Genomic DNA, 6,203 nt, shown 5'->3' on the forward strand with positions numbered 1-6,203 from the left:
GGTAACTGGAGCAACCTATAGAGTGTTGGCATGTGCTCCTTGGTAAAACACCATCATCCTCAGATGAGTATGCTTCCCCTTTGGCATGGGACATTTTGTTAGTTTTCTCAAAAGTGGCCCGTTCAAGTTTACGTTTTTGTGAACATAAAAATTGAACGGGCTCTTGTATTTCGACTCGCAATCCGATGCGGTCGGTGATAAGGGCTTTCCCTTTCTCATCTTTCTTGGGGGGATTAATTCGACCCCCAATTTGATTTGTAACTTGGGGACCTTTCAAAGGTCCCAGTCTTTCCTTGATAGGTACTTTACCTCGATTCTCCGGTAGAGGACCGAGGCGACCTTTCAAAGGAACCCTGAGTTTTGACGGAGGTGCCGGGGTAAGAGGAACAGGATTTGGCCTTGGTGAAGGTTGGGCAGCAACTTCTTTCACTCTTGTCTTAGGCGTTGGATTCGCCTTCAGCATCCACATTTGTTTGAGTTTTGGCGGAGTCTTGACCGCCTCTTCTTTCTGCATCTCCTCTGCTTTCTTCAAGAGAGCTCGGGCATGCGCAAGGAGTGCACGGCGCTTCCTGATTCTCTCTTCAAGAGTGGAGCGATTCCTTGTAACACGCACCCACTTGTTTGTTTCTGCTTGAGAGGAGGGGCTGGTTATATACCTTTGTTGCTCTTGGCGTTGTCTCGCTTTGAGATCTTCGCTGTAGCGGACCCCATCCATAGGCTCCAAAGCCTTGGCCATTTGACGAGCAAGACGTTGACGCCGCCTTTGGAGTGCCCTCTTTGATATAGCTGGAGCGCCTTCAGTAGCCACCTTCTTAGGGGAGGAGCCCAGATCTGCGATCTTGACCACGTTGGGCAACGCGGAGTCGCCACGTGGTGCAAGTGCAGCGATGGCTAAGGGATCTTGGGTCTTTGAGCCGAGGGTCCCACGAACGACTCTGGAGGAGGATGCCTTCTTTCGCCTACTTGGAGAGGCGGATCTGGAGGAGGAGGAAGAGAGGTATTCTTCGTACTTCTGCTGGTCGAACTCGTACTCGACCTCTTCGTTCACCCGGATCTTGAGGGCCGGTTGCGTCACGACGGCGTCGGTTGCGATGCCGTTGGCTCCCACTGTGGTCGCCAGCTTGTTTTCGGTGAAAGTCGGTGTTTTCATTGCTTTTGAATCTGTTACAACTTCAAACGTTACAACAAGAATGCAACCAAAACAAAGATTACAACTTTATCGAAAATAAACACGAGATCCCGTTTTGGTGCGGTCTCGCTTGCGTGGGTCTTTGGCCTGTGACGGGGATGTTGATATCCGTGGACCACCGGGGCAATCAGATCCGTTCCGGATAAATCGGACAGAGTTTCGTCGATCCGCGTGAGATCTAGAAACTTCCGGTCCAGAAATATCGGACAGAGCTTCGTCGATCCGCGTGAGATCTAGAAGCTATAAGCGTATACCTCGGCTAAAACGAGGTAATAGCTCTTCTTAGTATCAACGCTAAAGGCCGATACTAAGGAAAGAGGGGGGAAAAGGGTGATGAAGGCTGATGCCGACCTCTCTTCCTTGGTTGAAGCGCTCGATGACTCTTTGCTGCAGCAGGGCTTCGCCGAGGCTCTCCAAAAATCCTCCTTTTTAAAGCAAGGCCCAAGGGGGCTATTTATAGGTAAATGAGAGTGTGTAGGGGGGTCTAGGGGGGTCTAGGGGGGGCGGACACCCCCTGGTGTCTCGGCCTTGGCCGAGACACCCTAGGGTGTCTCGGCCAGCCTAGACACCCCAGGGGTGTCTCGGCCATGGCCGAGACACCCCTGGGGTGTCTAGGCTTTTCCTAGACACCCCGGGGTATTTCGACTGGCCGGGACTCCGTTTAGGTGTATTTTGTTTGTTTCCCTGTAGATTCTTCGTCCGGACTTGGATTTGAGTGATTCCGGGTGCGTTGGATGCGTGACGAAGAGTTCGATCTGCTCTGGTGATTGGATTATCTGTAGAGTGGTCGAGGCGCGAGGGGCGTTGTCCTTTTTGTGAACAGTGCCGGGTTTCCCGATGGGTCCGGGTCTTCGTGGTTCCGAAGTCCCATCCGCTCATGTAGCTCGTCGATTCACTTCAGTCGTTCGTCGACGTCGATTAGGCTCATATGGGTCGGATGGTGATGTTCATTGTCGCTCGTTAACACTGAACCGTTTGTGGAGACCTATAGGCAATTTTCGATGCCTACAATAGGACACTAGTAGGTGTCTCTTTCCAATTAATAAGACTCCATTGCTGATAGTCTTAGGTGGAATGATGTTGCAGATGATGTCATCTTCTATTCGTTGAGTTGGGTGATCAAAATATCTATGAGGAATACTTTTTTCTTTTTCTTATTTTTCTTCCTGATTATCTAAACTTATTTTTGCTGTAATTATGTTAGATCATTTTGAAAAAGTTCACACACACACAGGTATGTGTGAACGAAGTGGGATTTTTTTTACCTAGGCCCACTTAAGAGGCTATAAATAGGATCCCTAATTTTAGCCCAGGGTTTAGTTCAAGTTGGGGGGCTTCTATTAGCGGCTGTAGCAGACGCAAGGGTTGGCTGTGGAGATTTTTGGCTTAGGTGGCGTGCAAACAAAATAGGGGGTGAACGGCTGGTACAAGTGCAGACTTCGAGAGGAGTTTTTGTGCAGTCTTTTGTGCTCTTTTGAGAGAGTTTTTGGCATCCCTATTTGTGTGATGGATCTGAGTATTGTGTGAGGGTTTAGATTGAGTGATTGTAAACCTTAGTTGTATTCTCTTCCCTCTAATTGTAGATCCCCCTCCTTGCCCCGTGGACGTAGGCAGTTTGCCGAACCACGTAAAATTAGTTTGTTTGTGTTTGTGACCATTGTAATAGTTTTTAGGATCCATCGACAAGTCAGTCCTAGAACTGATGAGAGGAAGAGCTGATATCTCACTTTGTTGAGATATTCGCTTCAGATTCTTGTTTCCTTGGTGGGACGGGAATTCTTATTGATCTTTCTCTCTTATTGTGCATCAGAAACTCTGCCGAAATTTCCGCTGCGCACAACAGTATGCTTCTGCTTTCTGTATTTAACTTTGCCCACTACTTTTTATTAATGTTCTGGCGCAAGATTTTTTTAAAAATTTTATGTACTCTCTAGGACTTTAGATAAGTTATAAGCATATCATATAATCTATTTGGGCTTTTGGTAGTTGATAAGATAAAAAGCTTCTGTAAGAGATGAACTTCCTGTGTTTTAAACAATAAAAAGTCTCCTGTTGCATTCCTTTATCAAATCGGTTGAGATATGAATCTTTGGTTTGGAATTGTCTCTCTTTACACACTGATAAGGCCAATGGGATCAGCTCAGAAAGACTCTTATCGAAAGCAGCTGACTCAATGCTATTGATGCCAATTGTAATAAAACCTATATAATGGCAACTGACAAGGAATAATATAAAAGCAGGAGGAAAGAAGAGACTGGTGAGAGATTTTGCACATCAGATGGGTGCAACTCCACAACCTCTTTTGATGATTCACTCACACATAAGCTTGTCTACCATTGAAAAAGAAATGCTACAAAGGTCCCTCAATTGAAAATCGTATAGGGAGATAGTAGGTGAAAATACCTGGCCTAGCATGAATGTTCTTACACAAACCACTATAAGCTATTAAAGTCACTATTGTTTATTCATGCAGACTGCACAAGTAACTGCATTGATAGACAGTAGTGACTGCACTGATAGTTGCTATTGGTGTGTATATACTGCATAGAGATTCGTGTTTTCATCCTCTGTCTCCATGTATGATTTTCCATAGAGAACCCTCTATATATATTTTTGGGAAAAATGCTTCCAGCCCCCAAAAGCCAAGAAAACGTACTTCCCAACCCCAAGACTTTGTTAACGGGTGTTTTGCCTCCAAAAATAAAAAGTTTGTTCTCTGAGCCCCCAAAACACAAAACCCAAGAGATTAAAATATGCGAAGACCATAATACCCTTCTCTCTCTCTCTCTCTTTATCATGATGTACTGAGATGATAGTTGAAATGACTGACGGAGATTATTTTATTATTTTTATTATTATTATTTTCGTTGTTGATGAGGGGGAACTAACTGTTTGTATTGGGAGATTATTAAAGTTAGGGGTTAATTGTTAAGGTTACGGGTCTTGTTAAGGTTATGGATCCCTTCTCTCTCTCTCTCTCTCTCTCTCTCTCTCTATCATGATGTTACTATGATGATCTTGAAATGATTGAAGGGGATTGTTATTTTATTATTTTTATTTTTTATTATTTTCTTTGTTGATGAGGAAATTAATTGTTTTTGTTTGTATTGGGAGATTGTTAAGGTTACGAGTTTAATTGTTAAGGTTACGTGTTTAATTGTTAAGGTTACGGGTTAATTGTTAAGGTTACGGATCAATTGTTAAGATTATGGGTTTAATTGTTAAGGTTACAGGTTTAATTGTTAAGGTTACGGGTCAATTGTTAAGGTTACAGGTTTAATTGTTAAGGTTACAGGTTTAATTGTTAAGGTTACGGGTCAATTGTTAAGGTTACGGGTCAATTATTAAGGGTATGAGTTTAATTGTTCAGGTTACGAGTTTAATTGTTAAGGTTACGGGTTTAATTGTTAAGGTTACGTGTTTAATTATTAAGGTTACAGGTCAATTGTTAAGGTTACGAGTCAATTGTTAAGGTTACGGGTTTAATTGTTAAGGTTACGAGTTTAATTGTTAAGGTTATGGGTTTAATTGTTAAGGTTACAGGTTTATTTGTTAAGTTACGTGTCAATTGTTAAGGTTACGGGTCAATTGTTAAAGTTACAGTTTAATTATTAAGGTTACGAGTTTAATTGTTAAGGTTATGGGTTTAATTGTTAAGGTTACGGGTCAATTGTTAAGGTTACGGGTTTAATTGTTAAGGTTACGGGTCAATTATTAAGGTTATGGATCCCTTCTCTCTCTCTCTCTCTCTCTCTCTCTCTCTCTCTCTCTCGAACCTTAACAATTAAACCCGTAACATTAATAATTGACCCATAACCTTAACAATTAAACCCGTAACTTTAACAATTAAACCCGTAACATTAACAATTGACCTATAACCTTAACAATTGACCCGTAACCTTAACAATTAAACCCGTAACCTTAACAATTGACCCGTAACCTTAACAATTAAACCCGTAACCTTAACAATTAACCCGTAACCTTAACCATTAAACTCGTAACCTTAACAATTGAATCGTAACCTTAACAATTAAACCCACAACCTTAACAATTAAATCCGTAACATTAACAATTGACCCGTAACCTTAACAATTGACCCATAATCTTAACAATTAAACCCGTAACCTTAATAATTAAACCTGTAACCTTAACAATTGACCCGTAATCTTAACAATTAAACCCGTAACCTTAACAATCTCCCAATACAAATAAAAACAATTAGTTTCCACCCGTAATCTTAACAATTAAACCCGTAACCTTAACAATCTCCCAATACAAATAAAAACAATTAGTTTCCTCATCAACAATGAAAATAATAAACCTTAACAATCTCCCAATACAAATAAAAACAATTAGTTTCCTCATCAACAATGAAAATAATAAAAAATAAAAATAATAAAATAACAATCCTCTTTAATCATTTCAAGATCATCACAGTAACATCATGATAAAGAGAAAGAGAGATAGAGAGAGAAAGGATCCATAACCTTAACAATTGATCCGTAACATTAACAATTAAATCATAAGCTTAACAATTAACCCCTAACTTTAACAATCTCCCAATACAAACAGTTAGTTCCCCCTTATCAACAACGAAAATAATAAAAAACGAAAATAATAAAATAATCCCCGTCAGTCATTTCAACTATCATCTCAGTACATCATGATAAAGAGAGAGAGAGAAGGGTATTATGGTTTTCATATATTTTAATCTCTTGGGTTTTATGTTTTGGGGGTTCAGAGAACAAACTCTTTATTTTTGGGGGCAAAACACCCGTTGACAAAGTCTTGGTGGTGGAAAACACGTTTTCTTGGCTTTTGGGGGCTGGAAGTATTTTTCCCTATATTTTTTTGTTTGTCTACCCTTAGCTCAAATCTTTCCAAAAGAAAACAGGCAATGCTTTTTAATTTTAGTAACCTGCGGTTTTCGTTAAGCTATTTATCATTATTTATCATTATCCTCAATCTATGGAAGAAGACATTACAACAAAGTTGCTTTTACCCATTTCCTTAA

The sequence above is a fragment of the Asparagus officinalis genome, chromosome 7 (assembly GCF_001876935.1).
Source record: "Asparagus officinalis chromosome 7, Aspof.V1, whole genome shotgun sequence".
In the NCBI taxonomy this organism is placed as follows: domain Eukaryota; kingdom Viridiplantae; phylum Streptophyta; class Magnoliopsida; order Asparagales; family Asparagaceae; genus Asparagus; species Asparagus officinalis.